This window comes from Delphinus delphis, chromosome 6 (assembly GCF_949987515.2).
Source record: "Delphinus delphis chromosome 6, mDelDel1.2, whole genome shotgun sequence".
Classification (NCBI taxonomy): domain Eukaryota; kingdom Metazoa; phylum Chordata; class Mammalia; order Artiodactyla; family Delphinidae; genus Delphinus; species Delphinus delphis.
This window is the reverse complement of record NC_082688.1, coordinates 28,894,076-28,920,049: the sequence shown is the minus strand read 5'-3', so window position 1 is coordinate 28,920,049 and position 25,974 is coordinate 28,894,076. Positions and strand designations below refer to the sequence as shown.

General features: G+C 38.0%; 1 pseudogene; it reads right to left on the bottom strand.

Moving 5' to 3' along the window:
- Window positions 1-13,241: 13,241 nt before the first annotated feature.
- LOC132427637 (probable ATP-dependent RNA helicase DDX27) lies at window positions 13,242-15,111 on the bottom strand (annotated as a pseudogene).
- Window positions 15,112-25,974: the final 10,863 nt, after the last annotated feature.

Genomic DNA, 25,974 nt, shown 5'->3' with positions numbered 1-25,974 from the left:
CATATGTATTTAATTATATCATATATATAAATACATATAATTCTATGTATAATCAATGAAAACAGATAATCCCATATTATACAATAAAATCTAGAACTGTGTGCAGTATTTCCACTAACTGGAATTTCGGCCAGCATTTCATTCACTGGCTCTTCCATGTTTTAGCAGAGCTTGTGGAGATTGCCTTTAATTATTTTTTCAGCAAGCTCACAAATTTTCTTTCTTTTTTTTTTTTTTTACATTTTATGACTCAGCTCATCCTTTAATTGTTTCATTTGCATATATCTTGATTGAAAGTCATTGATGTTTCTGGCATTTGGGTGTCATTCTTCCTCAGTTTGTACTGTTATGTCTTGAAATATTTATTGCAAAGGATTTAAACTGAAGAAAATTTAAATTCATATAATGAAAAGTACTTGAGAAAATAAAGTTACTTTTAAATAAATCATGCACTCATGGAGAGGGAAGATCTGAAGTGTAAAAAGAGCATGAAAATGAAAAACAATTACCAATTAAGAACTTCAAAGAAAGTATTAAACAGAAGTCTGGATACTGTAAAACTTCAAATCAGAGGGAAAATTTCAATCTTCAGAAAATAACTAAGAGGCATCAAGAACAGATCAAGAGGAATAAAGTATAAGGAGGGCTCTCATGGCGGCCTCTAGAGTCAATTATAGGAATCCTGAGGATGAATTGACCCTTTCATTCAGTATTCCACATCAAGCTGCAAACCCATCAGAGGGAACCATGTGATCACAGTAGCCACCAGCTGACCCCACAGCCACCTTGTGCCTCCCTTGGACCCACCAAAGAATTTCTGAGCCTTCTTTATGTTTCTTCACGCTTTGTTTCCTGGTGCGCGAGGAGAAGGGATTAAGAGCGCTGCTTAAAGGAGCTCCAGAGACAGGCGCGAGCCGCGGCTAACAGCGCGGACCCCAGAGACGGGCATGAGACGCTAAGGCTGCTGCTGCCACCACCAAGAAGCCTGTGTGCGAGCGCAGGTCACTATCCACACCTCCCTTCCGGGGAGCCTGTGCAGCCCGCCACTGCCAGGGTCCCGGGATCCAGGGACAACTTCCCTGGGAGAATGCACGGCGCACCTCAGGCTGGTGCAACGTCATGCCGGCCTCTGCCGCTGCAGGCTCGCCCCACACTCCACCATACCCCTCCCTCCCCCCGGCCAGAGTGAGCCAGAGCCCCCGAAACAATACTCCTTTAACCCTGTCCTGTCTGAGCGAAGAACACACGCCCTCCGGCGACCTACACGGAGAGGCACTGCCAAATCCAAAGCTGAGCCCTGGGAGCTGTGCGAACGAAGAAGAGAAAGGGAAATCTCTCCCAGCAGCCTCAGGAGCAGCAGATTAAAGCTCCACAAACAACCTGATGTACCCTGCATCTGTGGAATACCTGAATAGACAACGAATCATCCCAAATTGAAGAGGTGGGCTTTGAGAGCAAGATTTGTTATTTTTTCCCCTTTTCCTCTTTTTGTGAGTGTGTACGTGTATGCTTCTGTGTGAGATTTTGTCTATATAGCTTTTCTTTCACCATTTGTCCTAGGGTTCTATCTATCCGTTTTTTTTTCTTTTTTAAAAAAATGTTTTCTTAATACTTTTATTTTAATAATGTTATTTTATTTTATCTTATTTTATTTTATCCTCTTTCTTTCTTTTCTTTCTTTCTTCCTTCCTTCCTTTCCTTCCTTCCTTCCTTCCTTCCTTCTTTCTTTTTACTTTTTCTCCCTTTTATTCTGAGCCGTGTGGATGAAAGGCTCTTGGTGCTGCAGCCAGGAGTCAGGGCTGTGCCTCTGAGGTGGGAGAGCCAACTTCAGGACACTGATCCACAAGAGACCTCCCAGCTCCACATAATATCAAAGAGCAAAAATCTCCCAGAGATCTCCATCTCAACACCAGCACCCAGCTTCACTCAACGACCAACAAGGTACAGTGCTGGACACACTATGCCAAAGAACTAGCAAGACAGGAACACAGCACCACCCCATTAGCAGAGAGGCTGCCTAAAATCATAATAACTCCACAGACACCACAAAACACACCACCAGACGTGGACCTGCCCACCAGAAAGACAAGATCCAGCCTCATCCACCAGAACACAGGCACTAGTCCCCTCCACCAGGAAGCCTACACAACCCACTGAACCAACTTTAGCCACTGGGGACACATACCAAAAACAACAGGAACTACAAACCAGCAGTCTGCAAAAAGGAGACCCCAAACACAGTAAGATAAGCAAAATGAGAAGTCAGAAAAACACACAGCAGATGAAAGAGCAAGATAAAAATTCACCAGACGTAACAAATGAAGAGGAAATAGGCAGTCTACCTGAAAAAGAATTCAGAATAATGATAGTAAAGATGATCCAAAATCTTGGAAATAGAATAGAGAAAATGCAAGAAACATTTAACAAGGACCTAGAAGAACTAAAGATGAAACAAGCAATGATGAACAACACAATAAATGAAATTAAAAATACTCTAGATGGGAGCAATAGCAGAAAAACTGAGGCAGAAGAATGGATAAGTGACCTGGAAAATAAAATAGTGAAAGTAACTACTGTAGAGCAGAATAAAGAAAAAAGAATGAAAAGAACTGAGGACAGTCTCAGAGACCTCTGGGACAACATTAAACACACCAACATTCGAATTATAGGGGTTCCAGAAGAAGAAGAGAAAAAGAAAGGGACTGAGAAAATATTTGAAGAGATTATAGTTGAAAACTTCCCTAATATGGGAAAGGAAATACTTAATCAAGTCCAGGAAGTACAGAGAGTCCCATACAGGGTAAATCCAAGGAGAAATACGCCAAGACACATATTAATCAAACTGTCAAAAATTAAATACAAAGAAAACATATTAAAAGCAGCAAGGGAAAAACAACAAATAACACACAAGGGAATCCCCATTTCTGGTTCAGCAGAAACTCTGCAAGCCAGAAGGGACTAGCAGGACATATTTAAAGTGATGAAGGAGAAAAAACTACAACAAGGTTACTCTACCCACCAGCTTTACAACAAATGCTAAAGGAACTTCTCTAGGTAAGAAACACAAGAGAAGGAAAAGACCTACAATAACAAACACAAAACAATTAACAAAATGGGAATAGGAACATACATATCGATAATTACCTTAAATGTAAATGGATTAAATGCTCCCACCAAAAGACACAGACTGGCTGAATGGATACAAAAACAAGACCCATGTATATGCTGTCTACAAGAGACCCACTTCAGATCTAGAGACACATACTGACTGAAAGTAAGGGGATGGAAAAAGATATTCCATGCAAATGGAAATGAAAAGAAATCTGTAGTAGCAATTCTCATATCAGACAAAATAGACTTTAAAATAAAGACTATTAGAAGAAACAAAGAAGGACACTACATAATGATCAAGGGATCGATCCAAGAAGAAGATATAACAATTGTAAATATTTATGCACCCAACATAGGAGCACCTCAATACATAAGGCAAATACTAACAGCCATAAAAGGGGAAATCGACAGTAACACATTCATAGTAGTGGACTTTAACACCCCACTTTCACCAATGGACAGATCATCCAAAATGAAAATAAATAAGGAAACACAAGCTTTAAATGATACTTTAAACAAGATGGACTTAATTGATATTTATAGGACATTCCATCCAAAAACAACAAAATACACATTCTTCTCAAGTGCTCATGGAACATTCTCCAGGATAGATCATATCTTGTGTCACAAGTCAAGCCTTGGTAAATTTAAGAAAATTGAAATTGTATCAAGTATCTTTTCCGAGCACAACGCTATGAGACTAGATATCAATTACAGGAAAAGATCTGTAAAAAATACAAACACATGGAGGCTAAACAATACACTACTTAATAACGAAGTGATCACTGAAGCAATCAAAGAGGAAATCAAAAAATACCTAGAAACAAATGACAATGGAGACACAACGACCCAAAACATATGGGATGCAGCAAAAGCAGTTCTAAGAGGGAAGTTTATAGCAATACAGTCCTACCTTAAGAAACAGAAAACATCTCGAATAAACAACCTAACCTTGCACCTAAAGCAATTAGAGAAAGAAGAACAAAAACACCCCAAAGTTAGCAGAAGGAAAGAAATCATAAAGATCAGATCAGAAATAAATGAAAAAGAAGTGAAGGAAACGATAGCAAAGATCAATAAAACTAAAATCTGGTTCTTTGAGAAGATAAACAAAATTGATAAACCATTAGCCAGACTCATCAAGAAAAAAATGGAGAAGACTCAAATCAATAGAATTAGAAATGAAAAAGGAGAAGTAGCAACTGACACTGCAAAAATAAAAAGGATCATGAGAGATTACTACAAGCAACTCTATGCCAATAAAATGGACAGCCTGGAAGAAAAGGACAGATCCTTAGAAATGTACAACCTGCCAAGACTGAATCAGGAAGAAATAGAAAATATGAACAGACTAATCACAGGCACTGATATTGAAACTGTGATTTAAAATCTTCCAACAAACAAAAGCCCAGGACCAGATGGCTTCACAGGTGAATTCTCTCAAACATTTAGAGAAGAGCTAACACCTATCCTTCTCAAACTCTTCCAGAATATAGCAGAGGGAGGAACACTCCCAAGCTCATTCTTTGAGGCCACCATCACCCTGATACCAAAACCAGACAAAGACGTCACAAAGAAAGAAAACTACAGGCCAATATCACTGATGAACTTAGATGCAAAAATCCCCAACTAAATACTAGCAAACAGAATCCAGCAGCACATTAAAAGTATCATACACCATGATCAAGTGGGGTTTATTCGAGGAATGCAAGGATTCTTCAGTATACACAAATCAATCAACGTGATACACCATATTAACAAATTGAAGGAGAAAAACCATATGATCATCTCAATAGATGCAGAGAAAGCTTTTGACAAAATTCAACACCCATTTATGATAAAAACCCTGCAGAAAGTAGGCATAGAGGGAACTTTCCTCAACATAATAAAGGCCATATATGATATGACAAACCCGCAGCCAACATCGAGCTCAATGGTGAAAAACTGAAAGCATTTCCACTAAGATCAGGAACAAGACAAAGTTTCCCACTCTCACCACTCTTATTCAACATACTTTTGGAAGTTTTAGCCACAGCAATCAGAGAAGAAAAGGAAATAAAAGGAATCCAAATCGGAAAAGAAGAAGTAAAGCTGTCACTGTTTGCAGATGACATGATACTATACATAGAGAATCCTAAAGATGCTACCAGAAAACTACTAGAGCTAATCAATGAATTTGGTAAAGTAGCAGGATACAAAATTAATACACAGACATCTCTGGCATTCCTATATACTAATGATGAAAAATCTGAAAGTGAAATTAATAAAACACTTCCATTTACCATTGCAACAAAAAGAATAAAATATCTAGGAATAAACATACCTAAGGAGACAAAAGACCTGTATGCAGAAAATTATAAGACACTGATGAAAGAAATTAAAGATGATACAAATAGATGGAGAGATATACCATGTCTTGGACAGGAAGAATCAACATTGTGAAAATGACTCTACTACCCAAAGCAATCTACAGATTCAATGCAATCCCTATTAAACTACCACTGGAGTTTTTCACAGAACTAGAACAAAAAATTTCACAATTTGAATCTAAACACAAAAGACCCCGAATAGCCAAGGCAATTTTGAGAAAGAAAAATGGAGCTGGAGGAATCAGGCTCCCTGACTTTAGACTATACTACAAAGCTACAGTAATCAAGATAGTATGGTACTGGCACAAAAACAGAAATATAGATTAATGGAACAGAATAGAAAGCCCAGAGATAAACCCACGCACATATGGTCACCTTATCTTTGATAAAGGAGGCAAGAATATACAGTGGATAAAAGACAGCCTCTTCAATAAGTGGTTCTGGCAAAACTGGACAGCTAAATGTAAAAGAATGAAATTAGAACACTCCCTAACACCATACACAAAAATAAACTCAAAATGGATTAAAGACCTAAATGTAAGGCCAGACACCATCAAACTCTTAGAGGAAAACATAGGCAGAGCACTCTATGACATAAATCACAGCAAGATCCTTTTTGACCCACCTCCTAGAGAAATGGAAATAAAAACAAAAATAAACAAATGGGACCTAATGAAACTTCAAAGCTTTTGCACAGCAAAGGCAACCATAAACAAGACAAAAAGAGAGCCTTCAGAATGGGAGAAAAAATTTGCAAATGAAGCAACTGACAAAGGATTAATCTCCAAATTTTACAAGCAGCTCATGCAGCTCAGTATTAAAAAAACAAACAACCCAATCCAAAAATGGGCAGAAGACCTAAGTTGTCCTTTCTCCAAAGAAGATATACAGATTGCCAACAGACACATGAAAGAATGCTCAACATCATTAATCATTAGAGAAATGCAAATCAAAACTACAATGAAATATCTCACACTGGTCAGAATGGCCATCATCAAAAAATCTGCAAACAATAAATGCTGGAGAGGGTGTGGATAAAAGGGAAACCCTCTTGTAATGTTGGTGGGAATGTAATTTGATACAGCCACTATGGAGAACAGTATGGATGTTCCTTAAAAAACTAAAAGTAGAACTACCATACGACCCAGCAATCCCACTACTGGGCATATACCCTGAGAAAACCATAATTCAAAAAAAGTCATGTACCCAAATGTTCATTGAAGCTCTATTTACAATAGCCAGGAGATGGAAGCAACCGAAGTGTCCATTGACAGATGCATGTATAAAGAAGATATGGCACATATATACAATGGAATATTTCTCAGCCATATAAAGGCACAAAACTGAGTTATTTGTAGTGAGGTGGTTGGTGCTAGAGACTGTCATACAGAGTGAAGTAAGTCAGAAAGTGAAAAACAAATACTGTATGCTAACACATATATATGGAATCTAAAAAGAAAAAAAAAATGGTCATGAGGAACCTAGGGGCAAGATGGGAATAAAGATACAGACCTACTAGAGAATGGACCTGAGGATACGGGAAGGGGGAAGGGTAAGCTGGGACAAAGTGAGAGAGTGACATGGACATATATACACTACCAAATGTAAAATAGATAGATAGTGGGAAGCAGCCGCATAGCACAGGGAGATCAGCTTGGTGCTTTGTGACCACCTAGAGGGGTGGGTTAGGGAGGGTGAGAGGGAGGGAGATGCAAGAGGGAAGAGATATGGGGATATATGTATATGTATAACTGATTCACTTTGTTACAAAGCAGAAACTAACGCACCATTGTAAAGCATTTATACTGCAATAAAGATGTTAAAAAATAATAATAATTTCTTCCTAAAATGGAAAAATAGAGATACTAGCATGTGATATATCTAAAAAAAAATTTATTTTTTGTTTCTTCTTGTAATTTAATAAGTGTCTTCACTAAGGCCTCAACTTTTTCTTACTAAATTTATGCTTTACTATTTTATGACTTACATGGTTCTTACAAATTTATGAAGGCAATCACTTTTTCATTATATTTTATAATTCCTCATTGTGTATACATAGGGATATTGGTATATTTATTTTGTGAAAGTCACTTTGCCAAACTCTTTTATTATTTCTTGCTAATTGTATTGTTTTCCTCTTTGACAGTGTAGCGTACAATTTAGCAGAATACCTAATACCCTTAATAAATGGGCTTTATAATAAAATTCTGGTGTAAAGAATTTCACAGAACATTGAAGTTCTTTCTCATTCTATAACTTAGATGAAAAAACTGTGTGTTTAGGGACATAATGTTCCATAGTCTTTAAGGACCAGACGTAATTAAGAACTGTGGAAGAAAGGTGGTTTTACAGACTGGATTATACCAACATCTGTAAATTAGGACTCTAATTGTGCAAATTCTCATTTCTGGGCCAATTCCACTACAACTCCAGACCATTTCTATTGCGTGCAAAAAGTTACAGAGTCATAAACCCAAGACCAGTTTTACATGGGGACATTTCCTACATTTTCTCCATTTTCTTTTCCTGGAATTTATAAATAAACTAGAATTCATTTAATAATAGCATTTGATTCTCAGCTCTCATTTAGTAAATACAATTTAGTAAATAATTGTTTTAGATGGAAATGGGCTAATTCAATGCCTTAAACTAGGAACTTTTCTTCTTTTCCTGATCCTGCAGCCTTTGTAGTTGAGGTATCTGTCACTTTGCTCTTCTACTATGGAAACAATAGTGGGTATGTCTCATTAAAATAAAACTTTCCCATTTATTATAATGTGAACAGAACACAGATCCTGAAATGATAATACCTTACTGAGCCTGTTTCTTCATCTGTAAAATGGTATAATAATAGAAAATGGACTGGAAAATATGTGTGTTCCATAAACATTTGTACAATAATAAACAAATGCTATCTATTTTTATTAGTCAATTTATTTATTCTCTATAAAATATTAAAACCACAATTACTGTGTTATATATTATTCATTTCCTAATTTCCGGCTTGAAATCACTGAACAATATTTAATAAATGTGCCAGTGTGCCTGGAGCTATGCTAACTAATAGGCAATTTACAGATTCATTTTTTTTGCTACCTTTTTATAAGGCTTAAATTTAAGGAAAAATCATAATCCAGAACTTGCTTGGGGTTTTTAAAAATATGCAGAAATTTATTAGGAAATGTTTCCTAAGTCAGCATGAGATATTTGTAGACATGAAATTCAATTTGTTGTTAGGGACTTTAAGCCATACCTTGATTAAACAATTAATTATAGGAACTTATTAATAAATAATGGACACTTGATTAAACAATTAATTATAGGAACTTATTAATAAATAATGTACACTTACGATTCATTTATGATGCATTATATTATTTCTCCTTTGAAAAAGTGATTTTTCTTTAATTACTAATTATCACATTACACCAATAGACAGCAACACAGGAACTAATATTAAATCCTACCTAGGATATGAAAAAAGAAAGCTTGATCCATAAATTAAGAGGCTGTTTCTACATGATAGCAAGACATTTCAGCAATTATGCCAATTCAGTGAAAATCAGAAAAATAAATTATGATTCACTGAATTTCTGCATTGAATTCACAGTAGTTGCCTTACTGAATTGACACTTTTTTTTATTTGACAGAAAAATGGTAGTTATTAATAAAAGGAATGTGTGAATGTAGTAAAAACTGTGATAAGGGATATTTGAATTCCCTTTGAACATTATGAATTTGAATATGTAGCATATATTATCAGAAGAGATCTATCCTCAAGTTAAATGCTAGCATTTTACGATTGACTTCACACACACACACACACACACACACACACAAACACACATGTTCATGCACTTTGCTGCTTTTGCATTATGAAGAATCAGATGGAAATATTAACTCTATAACCTTTTCATTAAACAATTATGAATCATAGGATATATCAGAAAGCAAATTTATTTTGTTTGTTTCTGCCCTTAGAATTTTATCTGAATACTGCTAATGTTCTGTTTCTTGATTTAGGTGCTGGTTGCATAGGTGTATTCCATTTGTGAAAACTGAGCCAACTGTACATTTATGAGAGAAGCTTTTCTTTCTGCATGTACATTTTACTCCAATAAAAAGGTTTGTAAATGTGTCCATGTTCAAATATTAATCAAAACTGATTTAAAGTGAATCTCTTCTCCACCATTTGGGTCCTTTAATTAGTGAGAACCTGGGAAAGTGAAGGTGGTCTTTCTTCCATTTCTAATGCTTCCATTTCCTCACCCCATCTTGTTAACTAAAATAAAATTTACAGGTTCATTTTTTGCCACCTATCCATGGTCAGATGAAGAAAAGAGAAGAGGTTAAGAGGTCATATTATTCAGGTTTCTCCAGAGAAACAGAACCAATAGTATGTGTCTACATAGAGTGAGAGAAATTTATTTTAAAGAAGTATCTAACTGTATTTTGGGGACTATAAAATCTGAAAACTGCAGGGCAGGCCAGCAGGCTAGAGACACAGGGAAGAGCTGACGTTGCAGCTAGAGTTCAAAGTCATTCTGGAAGCAGAATCCCCTCTTCCTTGGGGGATACAGTGTTTTCCTTTCAAGGCCTTCAACTGATTGAATGAGACCCACCCACATTATGCAAGGTAATCGGCTTTATTCAAACTGTACCAATTTAAACGTTAATCTCATCTAAAAAGATACCTTCACAGTGATATCAAGACAGATGGACTATTAGAATATAAGGAAAGATTGCATGGAGGAAAATATGTATTATGTGTCATAACTGTTGATATAGAAGGTTGGAGGAAAAAGTTCATTATGTGTTATAGTTGTTGATACAGAAGATTGGAAACAGTCACTGGCAGAGTAAGAGGCAGGAAGGAGTAGGAGAAGAAAGGGCAGAGAGCAATAATACTTATCCAGTGGGTAGGCCATGCACAGAAGATATAAAGTCAACTGCAGTTAATTGTAGCTGAGTTGAAAAAGATGAGCTCACATCCAAAAAGTATCACAGAAAATTCGAATGTGTTGTGCTATTAGAAGGGGAAGGGTGAAGGTAATGACATATTCATTCCAGAGATACAGGAAGACAAAAGTTAGGTAGGTACCAATTGTAAGGCCTGAAATTGGAGAGTGAGGCCTCAGACATAGGTTCAGGATTTTCATGAACAGGATGTCATCCCCTAGGAAAGATCTTTAAATGGTAAAAACCCATAAAGGACTCTAATCCTAGGAATATTGGAGTTCTGTGCTAAATCTCAAAGATTTTAAAGTATCTTATCCATAAGGTAAGTGTTTGGTAATAATTACAAAGAAAAATGTGTTTTGTTTACTTGTTCTCACAAACTAGGACATGCCTAAAGAATACAACTAATGCAAAAGCCAGCCTATCAGCAAAGGAAGGCCAATTTAATTAGCTTATCATTAGGCTAATGATTCAGATTCCCAGGATAATGACCATTATTTTCCAGATCTTCAGTTTACTAGTTGACATTCCTTTTGTTGCAAGTGAGAGAAACATACCAGAGACCAACAGAAGAAAACAATGCAAACCAAGCCAACTAGGTTTTTCATGAATCCAGGGCCTAAAAGCTATTAAGCTATTGCCAGGTCTTTCACTCTCCATTCTCTTTTCTCTGTTTCTTTTTATGGGTTGACCTCAGTCTTTCTGCAACTGAAAAAAAAAAAAAAGAAAGAAAGAAAGAAAATATAAAAACAACCCTGTGGAAACATTAATAGTAAAAGGAAAGGTATTTCTCTAAAACACAATCTTAGGCCAATACTGGGGCCTTTAGTCAGCAAGCATATTGAGAGTTGATTATATCCTAGGGACTGGTAAGAATAAGTTTTGAATCTAGACTTCAGGACCTAATGGGTCTGTAACTTAGATGACAATAAAATTTACTCATATTTAGTTTCTTTATAGACAAAATAAGCATAGAGGTACTTTGAAAAGTTGTTAGCATTAATGAAAAAGTATACCAAGTGCCATACACTGTCTAGCACACAGCAGTGCTTCAATATATAGTAGTAACAATCGGTACCTATAACAGAATCCCTAAACCACACCAAAAGTGTTAACGGTCATAATGGTATTCACTCTCATCCCTCAACCAGTATTACAGATACTAGAACTAAGACTTACGGAGAACTTTCACTTTGTAAGGTCTTTGCAAGCGTATGCCTGTTATATGCCCTTGACCGTTTCTTTTGATAGTGCAGATACCAAAAATGGTACACAGGCTCCTTCTCACCACTGCTGTACTATTGGCTCTTCTCACTGTAGCCAATACTGATGTTTCAAAGCAGGTTTCTCCCAAGCTATTATGATTCTCATACACTGTGAAAGGAAGTCTTCCTTGTCTGTTTCATAGCTTATTCCCTTTCTTCCAACTTGAAATATGTTTCACAGAGACTGGACAGAGTTTAAGAAACTCCCACCTTTGTCAGAATCAGGAATTTTTCTCTCTACCAATAATCATTCAGTGTTCTGAACTAAGATATATGAGTCTTGATTATCTCTTATTTCTGAGTGTGTTCTCTTCTTTCTCAGAGTATATCACCATTTTTAGAAAATGGTGTGGCCAATTTTATTTATGACTTTTAAGACTGGTTTCTCATAATATAATAGCTTGTTGCTATTGTTTCCAGAAAGACAAGAAAGTCTATATGCTAACAGGTCCCTAACAGGCCTAACAGGCCCAGCTGTTGTCCAGCTACCATACCAAGTCTTGGATGGAGATGTACAGATCACATAATAGGGGCCCATTGCTAACAGAAAACAAATCAGAAGCACAGAAAGATTCCTCAAAAGAGGGAGCAGTACTTGTCTTTTTTTTTTTTTTTTCGATACTGTCATTGGTGTTTCAGGCTCATTTATTTACTTATTTTATTAGTGTTATTTTACCCTTTTTCCAAGATTCACCAAGAATTATCATTTGCCCATATTTGCTTAGTCTTTCTTTTTTTTCTTTTGCTGAATCATATGCTATTAAGTTGCAGATATCATGACACTGGACCCCTAAATATTTCAGCACACATTCCCTAAGAACGGTGACTTTCTCCTACATAAACACAATGTCATTATCACACCTGAGAAATTCAAGTGTCTGAATGATATCTAAAGTAAAGTACAATGTATATTCAGTTTTCCCTAACTGTCCCCAAAACGTCATTCTAGAGCTGTGTTCTTATTTTTTTAGTCAGGAATGACAGTTCCTATGTTGTACTTGGTTGTCACATCTCTTTAGTCTCCCTTAGTCTACAAAGTCCTCTCATCCTTTTTCACACTCTGAATATGTCTAATTATTCCCCAGTGACTGGATTCAACAATCATTGCTGGGAGCGGGGTGGGGGGCAGCCGCGCACCTCACTCTCACTCCATCCGGAGACAGAAGTTTGTTCCAGCATCACAGTTTGGTCACTTGGTTGAAGTGGTGTCTACCAGCTCTCTCCACTAGGAAAGGAACCTCTTTCTCTTTGCAGGTAATAGTCATCTGTGAGATTACTGTGATTCCAATTTTTTCAACCCACCCAATCCTTCACAGTATTTCTTGTCCAGTTTAGGCTGCAGTTGAGGGACAGGTATCACCTTTAGTTGTCGTGTCTCTTTGGTCTCAGTCTGAAACTTCCACAGCCTTTCTTGGTCTTTTGAGACACTGATATTTTTGATATTTAAAACCTAAATCAGATCATATTCCCTTGGCTTAGAACAATCTCCTTTACCTCCTTCAGGCCTCAAGAATGCTCAGGGGAGGCAGTCGACCAGTTATTCAACACCTACTGTGCACCTGCTAGATTCTAGACACGGCCCTGGCACTGGGATGTGGCAGCAGGCAACACAAACACAAAGCCGGCCCTTCTCGAACATGAAGTTCTGGGGAGAAGAGGGACACAGCCACCACATGAGCATTCAGGTAACAATGCGGGAGGTCAAGGAGGTGTAGCACCTCAGAGAACATAAGGCAGGAAGGGAAGGATGAGGCGGGGGTGTGGGGGGAAGGGAGGAACTGTATTTTTTGTTCTTTAAAAAATATTTCATTTATTTATTTATTTATTTTGGGGGGCTGCATTGGGTCTTCGTTGCTGCACACAGGCTTTTCTCTCTAGTTGCGGTGAACGGTGGCTACTCTTCATTGCGGTGCGTCGGCTTCTTATCGTGGTGGCTTCTCTTGTTGCGGAGCACAAGCTCTAGGCGCACGGGCTTCAGTAGTTGTGGCATGCAGGCTCAGTAGTTGTGGCGCAGGGCTTAGTTGCTCCACGGCACATGGGATCTTCAGGGATTGAACCCGTGTCCCTTGCATTGGCAAGCGGATTCTTTTTTTCTTTTTTTTTTTTTTTTGCTGTACATGGGCGTCTCACTGTTGTGGCCTCTCCCGTTGAGGAGCACAGGCTCCAGACGCACAGGGTGAGCGGCCATGGCTCACGGGCCCAGCCGCTCCGTGGCATGTGGGATCTTCCTGGACGGGGGAACGAACCCGTGTCCCCTGCATCGGCAGGCGGACTCTCAACCACTGCGCCACCAGGGAAGCCCGCAAGCAGATTCTTAACCACTGGACCACCAGGGAAGTCCCAGGAACTGTTATAGAGTGGCCAGCAAAGTGACAGCTGGAGCAGAAACCTGTCAGCCTCATCCAGGATGAGCACCTCGATGCTGCTCAGGTGGAAGGAAGGGCAGTTGTGGAGGTGATCGATGAGCCGGCCCGGGGTGGCGATGAGGACGTCAGGTGCTGCCCGAGGGCTGCTTCCTGAGACTTCACGTCCAGGCCGCCCACAGCCAGGCAGGTGGTGATGCTGCAGAACTGGGCCAGCTGCTTCGTGACGGAGTGCACCTGGATGCCCAGTTCCCGGGTGGGAACCAGCACCAGCACGCGAGTCACTGGAGCCTGGCGGGGTTTGTAGATCAGACGCTCCAAGACGGGCAGGGCAAAGGCCGCAGTTTTACCTGTCCCTGTGGCTGCACAGGCACAGATGTCCTTCCCCAACACACCCACAGGTATGCATGCCTTCTGGATCGGTGTGGGCTCCTTGAAGCCCATGGCTGTGATGGCCTTCAGAAGAGGGCGGGAAAGGTTCATGTCCTGGAATGAGAGGTTTTCATCATACTGAGATGCATCTTCAAAAAATCCTCCTGCTTCCTGTCATTTCTTCTTCTGCTGCTCCTTTACTTTGAGTGTATCTGCTTTGGTGAGGACGTTCTCATCAGCTGACGAGTAGTCAGTCTCTGATTCTTCATCTTCTGTGGCTTCCTCATCTTTCCCTTCAAAGCCTTCCTGCTCCTCAGGTTCAGAGCCCTCCTTTGCTTCTTTCTCCTTCTCTAACTTCCCAGACTTGGCTTCTTTATCCTCTGTTTTCCTTTGCTTTCGAACTTTCTCAGTCTTCTCATCTAATGTCGTGGCTGCCCTCTTCTTCTTGAGCTGGCTTATGACGTCAGCCATGGCCCAGCTGCCATCGTACATCCCCTCCTTCTCAGTGAAAACAAAGTCAGGGTTGAAATCGGCACTGCGGTTCTTCTGCAAGGCTTTCTGCTCAGCACAATGGGCCCCTCCTCCTCCTCCTGGTCTTCGGAGTCAGTCTGGCTCCTCTGGGACGTCATCATCTTCGCCTATGGTCCCGATTAAACCCAGCTCCGCAAGCATGTCGCCGCAGCAGCCACTTCCGGAAACCAGCGCGGCGCGCTAGGCTCAGTGCTTGTCTTTAGGCTCCCTCTCTCCTAAGACAATGTAGGTTACAAACTGCAAAGTCAAGAAGATCCAGTGCTTCCACCTTGTACTTAAGGGAGTTTGTCTTAACAGGCAGGGTCATGGCAGGAAATAGCACACCAAAGATTTTAAAAGAGTTCAGTGAAAGGTTAATTTATAGAGATGAATCTTGATTGAGGGAGAAAATACCCAAATAATAGCCAGATAGCGAAGATATTTGGTGATACAGTCTGGAAAAGTCAGCCTCCTAAAGCACATGGCATTGGAAAGAAGGCCACATAAAATACATATAGGTAAAAATGGGGATGGACCAGCACAGTCCACCCTTGTGTCATTTGTATTCCATTCTCATCCTTTTATTTAGATAAAAAGCTACCATATGCAGAACAAAGCAAACGCACACTCTTGCGTGCCACTTTGTCATTGTCTTCCAACTGACTTGCCCTCCACTGGCTCTTCATCTGGTGCCACCAATGGTCATGACATCAATTTTCAGTGTCAGTATTGTCCATTCAGTCATTCAGTTTACATACACCAAAACCCAGAAGTCCATTCTGAGGGTTTGATTCTTGAGTCCAACCCTGCTACCAATTATTTTCTCTATCAGAATTCTACCAGAAAACATATTTCATCTTCAAAAGTTTAATTAAAGAGAGTACAAGAAAGGATAATTTATAGATGTATGGACAGGGCTAACGGAACCAATGAAGAATAATAAAATGCTCAGAGATTAGCAACTTCATGGAACATTAGTATCATTATATCTGAATGGGCAAGGGGAAGAAACAATGATTTGGAGTCTGTTGAGAGCAGGAGATGTCTGTCACAAAGACTAAATCTTAGGTAGATGAATACAACCACTGACCAAACCATGACCTGGCAGAGAAGGAACAAAGGAAATAAATACCCAACCTCTTTCTTTTCCCACCTTCAAATCTCTGGCAGTGCATGTCACTGACCAAAACCATATAGAAGCCAGAAATCAAGAGCACCTGGATGTTGTCTTTTGTAACATTTATTCTCACGGGTTGCAGAGCAGGGCAGAAAAGAATGGAAAGTGAATCGAGATTGCCATGCAGAGAAAACTAGCATTATCTTTAACTTGTCTCCTCTAAATTAAAAGTTAATCAATAATGTCTTCCAATTGGAAGTTGAACATAGTTATAAAGGTTTGGAACAGAAAATCTTACCACATAAGTAAATATCACCCTGGGTCCCAAAGGAACTCTGATGAGATTTTTCTTTTCTTTCCTTTTAAGTAACTAATTGCCTGATTTCCAATGCTTCTATCTCACTGAGACTCCAGAATGAAAAACACAATGAGTAAAATATGGTTACCTATTGATTAGGCCATTAGACACATATTTCACAAGTTCCTCCTGTATAATCAACACAATGAAAGGCATTTAAAACTATATATTGAAATTATTTAATAGGAGATATTTGGTATTCCTCTAGGACAAAGAGAGAGGAATATAACATTGGAGGAAAAAAAAGTTGCGAAGGCTATTATCCAAAAATCAATCAAAATGTTCAAAATTACATAAGGGAAAAGTCTCACTTGTTTTCAGAATGACAAATCTGTGCTGCTTCAGTAATGGCTACAAAAGTCAGATGCTTGCTTTGCTCTAGTAGGGAAACATCCATCATGAGGCTTAATACCCTCATGTGTACTTTCTCAAAAGCTTTGCTAATGCCTGCTGATTTACCTGCAATACATTTTCCAGAAACTGTTGAGTAAAATGACAACATATATATTTAGTTTCACACTTCAGCCTGTCCAATTAGCAGTGTTTGCAGTACCAGCTGTGAGCCCAGGAGAGGATTTAATTTTAAGTACAGCAGTCTAGTTAACAACAACAAAACAAAACAAAACACTGAGCCATGAATTTGCCAAGTGTTAGTTTCCAATCATTTGTTTCTGAGAAATAGCTCTTTATTGCTATTATTGAAAATAGCTCAAAGAACTAGCACATGAAATTTTGTGTAGAAGAGGCATGAGGCAGGCTGCTGTGGTAGCCACCATAACTGGTAATGTGATAATTACCAGGATGTCTCTAGCAGACTCCCTACTCTCACTTAACCTTGGTTCAAACATCTGAACAATGCAAGTCCTTCCATGCTCATTTTCATTGATTATGAAATGAGATTAAAGAGACTTTGAAAACAGTAAAGTCATCTAAAATACTAAAACATGGGGGAAAAAAAGGAAGAAGAAAGACGGCCTTTTATACAAAAAGAAAGCAACCTGGTAGATTTTCTCTTCTTCACTTAATATTTAGGCAAAATGTAAATACTAACTGCTACTTGGGGAATATATTGGAAGGCAAAAGATGGTACCAGAGGCAGTACTATTCAAAGGTATGTATTAATTTAGAGATACAAAAGGAGTTTATGAAGTCTAGTCTTGGAAATATTTAAAAGGTGACCAGAAAGTCATCTATTCTGAGTAATATTGACCAAGGACAGGAAATATTTCTAACAATCTTTTTCCTATCTATGGCAGAGATATAATAATAAAAAATATCTAAGTGATAGTAGATTAAAATTGTCTCTATAGATTGTTGTTCTAAAAAAGCATAAATGTTAAATCTGATAATCTTTTCCTTTAAAATTAATTTTAGGGTCCAACTACAGGAAAGAGAAAGTAGAACCACAAAAACAAAATATTTGAGAGAAAATGAATTTAAAAAGTATCAAAACCCAACTGAAATAACTATATAAATATATAATGAAACAGTTATGATAGGAAATAGTTTTATTACTGACAAAAAATTTAAAAAATTATCCAAGCCTGCAAATATGGAAGTAGGAAACCAAATAACAGATGAACCAAAGAAAAGAGAAGAAAAGAATTAATAATGATGTAGGCAGAAAGGAAAAACAATACAAGTAATTAAATCTATGGATAGAAGTTTGAAAATGAGACAAAATATACATTTTAAAAATTAAATGTTATGTGTATAGAAGTGAAAATGCATTTATGCATATATGAATGTTATATTTTACAAGACGTAGTCATATGGTTAAAACTTCTGTAAGGCTTTTCTTCCAGATAGGAGTGTCACCAGGGACTTCCCTGGTGGTCCAGTAGGTAAGAATCCACGCTCCCAATGCAGGGGGCCCAGGTTCGATACCAGTTCGGGGAACTAGATCCCACATGCATGCCACATCTATGAGTTCACATGCTGCAACAAAGATCCAGCGTGCCTTAACTAAGACGTGGCACAGCCTAAATAAATAAATATTAGAAAAAGAAGTTAGTGTGCTTAAAATTTAAAAAAAAAGTGTCACCAAATTTCCATGTATCAGCTATGATAGTAAAAGATGACAGTTATAATACAAATCCAGAAGCCTTAAAAGGGGTTCCTAAAAGTTATGTCACAATGATTGTTACCATTACAGGTAGTTTAGCAAATAAGATCTTTGGCTGCAGAGATCATATCCATATGGCCAACACTTACTTAATAAAATGTTACCCATAAATTCTCTGAATTACATTGTTATATTCTACTACAAATCTTTAAGGAAGAGTTTTATAATTACCTGAGACTGCTTCAACTCTTCCATTTATGAATTTCAGCAACTGGTACCCATTTGATGCATATAGAAACTGTTTATTCTTCCTTTTCTATTTAGGAAACATATAATAATTGCTTGCTGGGTATCAGAATATGTACCAAATACTGGAGATACAATAGTAATAATGCATAATTTAATTAAACCCACTGACTATTGAAAAATATATCTGATAAACCTCTGTAATAATAGATTAGCAAATATGTGAAGTAACAAGGAGGCACAACTAAACTTCTTTTGGAGGTGAGAGAGATCAAGGAAGTATTTTCTGGAGTCCTGTAATGTCTACTGGTGTGGTCATGAAGGGATGGAAGTTGGGGATGGACAGCATCTCCGCAGAAGAGATTACTTATCAAAGTCTTTCAGAATTTTTTTCTAACAAGTACAATATTTTTACTAGTATTTCTAAATTTCCTTTCCCAGTATCAAATGAGATATATTTTATTGTCAAGAGCATGTCCAGTGCAGTGACCGAAACAGATGTTTTAGTTTTATTGAATCCAGCAGATCTAAACAAACTCCTGCACGAGCCTTGCTCAGCTGTGTTTTGCTGCTGGTAGCAGGTGAATTTTAACTGCTTCCTGGCTGTGTACAACAGACCTCTGACCAAATCGTTCCACTTTGGCTTACCAGTTTAGAGACCTTGAGAAACTGATTTAATCTTCCTGAAAATATTTGACTCTGGCATTAATAGTATTACTTAGCACAGAGACTTGATATGTTATTTAAATGAAATATTTAAATCATCTGGAACAGTTCAAGGCACATAGCAGGCACCCAGTAATTAAATACTAATGTTAGTATTATTGTTCTCTAAATATCAAGTCTAGAAAAATACAACTTACAGTAGACATTGACAAATATGTAAATTGTATCATTCTTATTTCTCACTAGCTATTTAAAAGGCAATGTTGGTTAATTTAAGAGTTAATCAAATGTTCTTATATGACTCAGTTGTTTTTTTTAATGCCCTCCAGAAAATTGTCTGTATTATAAGCAGAAATTCATTTTAACTGAAGACTACATCATAGCTGATCTTTCCTTGTGCACTTTGCAATAGTCTTTGTGCCAAAGCAATAAAATACAACATAGATATGTAAATGAAAATAAATAAATAAAATAAAAAACTAAATGCTAATTAGCCTATCAATAAAAAGTAAGCAACATACAAATGCAAACTAACCTATCAATAAAAAGTAAACAAGGGCTTCCCTGGTGGCGCAGTGGTTGAGAGTCCGCCTGCCAATTCAGGGGACATGGGTTCGTGCCCCGGTCCGGGAGGATCCCACATGCCGCGGAGCGGTGGGGCCCGTGAGCCATGGCCGCTGAGCCTGCGCATCCGGAGCCTGTGCTCCCCAACGGGAGAGGCCACAACAGTGAGAGGCCCGCATACCGAGAAAAAAACAAAAATAAATAAATAAAAAGAAAAAGTAAACAAAATACACAAAACTGGAAATAAGGGAGAGGGTATGTGGTATAATGTCCTATAAAGGGCTGAAGAAACACACTCCTAAAACCATGTATTACTAAAGGATGCAAGGTAAAATACAGGATGCCCAGTTAAATTTAAATTTCAGGTAAACAAAAATTTTTTTTGGTAAATGTATATCCAAAATATTAAATGGACATACTTACATTAAAATATCATATTTGTGCTTTACCTGAAAGTATATCTAAAATTATCTACTTAAAATTCAAATTTAACTATATTTTTACTTGCTAAATCTACCAATTCTACATACAGTACAGTACACATACAAAATTGGGTTTATTGGGTGAAAACTTAGAAGTAGAGAAGTGGTAGAGGGTACACAATTTTCTGAAGTTGCATTTATCTATAACTGAAGCCAGGCATAAGTGATCCACATGCACCATTTCCAATATTATAGTGAAATAGTCCTGCCCCTAAATATTCTACATTTATATACCTGTGGGAGGTGGAGAGGTAGGAGCAAAGAAGAGCTATGCCACTCTGTAACAAAGGAAGCTTCCAGATCAGTGAAGTGGCCTTGCTAGGGATAGTGAAATTCCAGGGCTCAGCATGTCTGTAAACCTACTCTTCTAGTGAGATAACTCAGACTTGGTAAGCTACCAAAAACCCGTAAGCCAATTTTGGAATACACACCTTTCCTGCAAAATTCTCTATTGTTTTCCTGGATTTTACTTTATTAATATATAGTTGTATGATTTCCTTATAATTATTTTAATTTTATCTGTAGTTATGTTTTTCCCTCCCAAACAAAAGAAAGACATATCAAAATAACCATGGAGTCTCATTTGTTTCCTCATTTTTGGTATCTTCAATGCAACTGACTTACTACACACAGTTCATGAATACTTTTGTGAAAAAAATCCAAAAGAACCTATAGCTAAAGTATTAGAAGTAACTGAATTTAGCAAGGACACTGATACAAGGCCAGTGCGTATAACTATATTGTGTAACTATAGACAAGTAATAAAGCAATAGAAAATAAAAAATTTTTAATGATACCAATTATAGTGACATCAAAAACATAAAATGCCTAGAAATAAATCTGAAAACATGATAGGCAAGACCACAATACTAGAAATTACAAAACAATGAGAGAATTGAAAGAGTAGCTAAATAAATGGAAGGATATACCACTTTCATGGATGCAATATTATAAAGATATCAGGCATCCCCAAATTGATCTTCAGGGTCAATGAAAAACTGATCAGAATCCCAGAATTATTTTGTAGAAGTTGACAAGCTGGTTCCAAAATTGATATGAAAATGCAAGGGGCCAATGATAACCAAGGCAATCTTAATAATAACAAAGCTGGAGAATATATACTAATAGTTATCAAAATATATTACAAAACCATAGTAATTAGGACAGTGTGATATTGACATGTAGACAGATAGACCCATGGCACATTATAGAAACTCTAGAAATAGACAAATGTATATACAACCAATGAACAATTTATGACAAACACATCACTTAAATATAATTTAAAAAATGTTCTTAATAAATAGTGTCATAAATTGAATATACATTTGGAAAACAATGAATATTGACACTACCTCCTAACATATAAAAACTTAAACTTCAGATGAAGTTAATATCAAAATGTGAAAGGTGAAATAATAACATTTTTTGAAGGAAACATGGGTGACTGTCTTCACTACATTGGACTATGCAAAGAAAACATAAATAGGATACAGAAAGCACTAACCATAAAGAACAACCATCAGGAGGTGAAAAGACAAGCCACAAAGTGAAGAAAACATTTTCAGTACATATATCTGATAAAGGATCCATGCCCTTCGCTTCCTTCCTGCCCAGCCTATGGATTTCAGTCTTGCTTGGCCAACCCCCTCAATTGCATAAGCCACATCCTACTGCTTCTGCTTCTCTGGCTGAACCTTAACTAATACAGATTTAGTTGCCTAATGCTATGTAATATATTACCACAGATGCAGAGGCTTAAGACAACATGCATGTATTTATTATCTCATGATCTCCCTGGGTCAGGGGTTCAGGCACAGCTTAAGTGGGTCTTCTGCTAGGGTCTGACGAGGCTGTAATGAAAGTGTTAGCCAGGCTGCATTCCTTCAGGGAGCTCAAGGTTCTCTTCCAAGCTCATATGGTTGTTGGGAGAATTCCATTCTTTTCAATTGTGAGACTGAGGACCCCATTTCCTTGCTAGCTGTCATCTGGGGCTGCTCTCCATAACTTGAGACCAACCTCAGGTCCTTGCTACCTTGCCGTCTCACAGGTTCTTTCACAACATAGTACCTCGCTTCTTTAAGGCCAATAGGAGAAGCTCTCTGACCTCTAGGCCCTCTTTTAAAGGGATCCCCTGATTAGGTCAGGCCCACCCAGGGTAATCTCCCTTCAGATTAATTTAGAATCAACTGATTGAGAACTTTAATTACATCTCCAAAAATCACTATATAATGTAACCTAATAATTAGGGTGGCATTCATCATAATCACAGGTTCTGCCCACATTCAAAGGAGCCATTTTAGAATTTGCTCTAGCCCCCAATGATTCACATTCCTCACACATGGAAAATGCATTAATCTCTTCCAAAGGTTCCTAAGTGTCTCATCCAATTTTAGCATCAGCTCAAAGGTCAAAATCTCATCATCTAAATCAACCAGGTGAGCATGAGGCTCCCAAATGTAATCTCTTAAGTACAGTATCTGGGGCTCAATTCCTCTCCATCTGCACACCTATAAAACTAGAGAGACAAGTTATCAACCCCTAGTGGTGAATGTACAATGGTGAGACAGGCATAGTGTAATAGCTATAAACATTCCAGTTTTTTTTTAAAAGGAGGGAAATGGAAGGTAGAAAAGAGTCACTGGTCCACAGCAGTTCTGAAGTCCAGCCAGAGTTCCTTGATTAGGTTTCAAAGCCTTGGAATGATCCCCCATGGTTTTTAGATTCACCCTTGGGACTCTCTGTTCTGCCCACTGAGTTGTTATTCCTTTTATGTGAAAGAACATGTTTTCAACTGAGTGGTTGTATTATCCTGCTTCCTTCCAGCAGAATCTTGGGATTTTGACAGCCTCCTTTTATTGTATAAAATAAAATTTTAGTCCAATTAGTCCTTTTAGTCCAAGCTGGCAGTGTTTCTGCTGAAACAATTTTCTCAAGAACTCTGAGGATCTTGCATGGATTTTCACTGGGCTTCACTCCATTAAATAAAAGCCACACCCACAAATCTTTTTGAGATAGTCCCTTCTCTCTCATTTGCTCCTGCTGAGATGGCTGAAGGTCAAATACTCTTAAATTTCCTAGAGGCCTCTGGTTTGACTGAGGGGATCTGTGAGACACACACTTAATCTCAGTGAAAGGGCCCTTAGTGTGACTGAATATTATGACCTTTTGATCTTTCAGATTTGTACAGTCATACCCACTCAACCTTTTCTGTATGCCACAGGTTCAGCTGACATTTCTGACTTTTACCATCTTTTTATCCATCCACAGAGGCTGAGAATTTTCAAAATAATCTGGCCCTAGCTCCTTTTGTTTAAGAATTGTCCCCTCAACTTATCTTTCCTCTCATATTCTACAGTAAGCCTCAAGAAGATACCAGGCAGCAGCGTCAACACTTTGTTGGGAAATCGTCCTACCTACATAACCAGTTTCATTGTTTACAAGTTATGTTTTCCACATAACTGCAGGAGAAAATTTGGCTAAGTTTTCTGCTACTGCATAACAAGGATCCTCTTTCTTCCATCTTCCAATAACATGTTTCTTGCTTCTCTCTAAACCTTCAGCAGTACTCCTATGGTCTGTAATTCCACTAACAGCCAGTTCAAGTCTATTTACATATTCTCTATCATGCTCTTTAGAACTACTGTAGCTTTCACCCACTGCCTAGTACCAAAGCCACACCCACACTTTAGGTATTTTTTTAATAGCAGTATCTCACTTTCAGTAATAGTTATCTATTGTTGCATAACAAATTACCACAAATTTAGGAGCTTAAAACATATATTTATTACCTCACAGTTCGTATGGGTCAAGTGTCTGAGCGTGGCTTAGTTGGATCTTTTGCTGAGGGTCTCACAAACCTGAACTGAAGATGTCAGCTGGGGCTGTGGTCACATCCAATGTTTGAGGCTTGAGGTCCTCTTCCAAGTTCTTGTGGTTGTTGGCAGAATTCATTTCCTTGCAGCTATAGATCTCATGGCAGCTTGCTTCTTCAAAGCCAGCAACTGAGAGAGAGAAAGAGAATCTGCTATCTCAAGTCTCTTGTCTCTCTACACCCTTTTTTAAAGGGCTCACCTGTTATGCTAGGCCCACCCATGATAATCTCCCTTTTGATTAACTTCAAGTCAACTGATTAGTGAGCTTAATCACATCTGTTAAAATTCCTTTCCCTTTGCTATAAAACGTAACCTAATCATGGAAGTAACATCAGTCATATTTGTGTGCTCCATGCTCACTCAAGGGGAGAAAATTATACAGGGTGTGTACCCTGGAGCAGGTTGGGGGTGGATGTGGGGGAACAAGTGGGAATTTTAAGGTCATCTTAGAAGCCTGCCTACAACAGTTTGGGGAGGTGCAATGTTAGGCATGTTAAGAAAATGTTGGATGGTGCTCTTTTCAAGAAAGGAATGAATCTTTCTTCCTAGTTTTATTGGTAGTTTGGTAACTATAACCTTGTCTATGGAAGTAATTTGATTTGGATTTTTGATAGGTGGAAAGGATTCTAGTAGGATTCAATTTTTCATTAATCCGTCATATGTACCCCTCAATACTGGAAGCATCATTCCTGTAACCTTTGTAATATTAAGTCCAGAAAGTCAAAACCAGGCAGTGAGTAGCAGAATTGGAAAATCTCCTTGTAAACATTTTTAAAGACTTGCCAGAGTTTGAACCCTTGTCATTTATAACTTAAAGAATTAGAAACTTGCTCTAAGTTTATATGAAATAATTGTATGCAATTTGAGCTAGGACTGGAGGGCATTGTTAAAATTATTACAATCATTCAACAAACCAAAGAAAGCTCTACAATTTGAGTAGAACTTAAACTCACAGAGGATTATGCTCTAACAACTGCTGGTGGGAACAAGGAGTTCCACATGCATGTAAAGGTCCACTTATGTAACTGACTCCTCATAAACTATTGTACATTACAAATTCATGTCCTGTTGTGGAGACTAGCATTGCCAAAAGAGAGCAGAGTTAATGAAACTGACCTTAAGAATGATAAAGTTCCAAAACTGACCTTAAGAATGATAAAGTTCCAAAAGCATAAGAAGCTGAATTTACAGAAAAAACTGTTAATCATTAAGAATAGTTTCCTTTGCTAAATAGTCTTTCCAACTTCTTAGGCATTCTTAGTTTCCCTGATCAAATTTCTCAATTAAGACATAAACATTTGCTTCAGAACCACTGTTTTGTTTTTTTTTTTGTAGATGCCCATGCTCACTCATTTCCACTCTCTGTGTGTGCGTGTGTGTGTGTGTATGCAGTAATTTCACTGAATCATCCTATACTTCTCTGTCCTAAAACATTGAAAATGTTGGGGTCATACACTTTTCAACAAAGTTGTCATAGTCTAATTCTAGAGCCCTGGTCAAGCATGGGTTGGGATGTAGCATGATATAAGCCTCCCCAGGCCCCAGAACGCACATTTAATTAGGGAGGAGGAGTAAATCCTTCATCAAGCATGGCACTCTCACAGAAGGCTGACCAGAGGAATTTGGTATAGCTCCCAAGGTGTGGTCCCCAG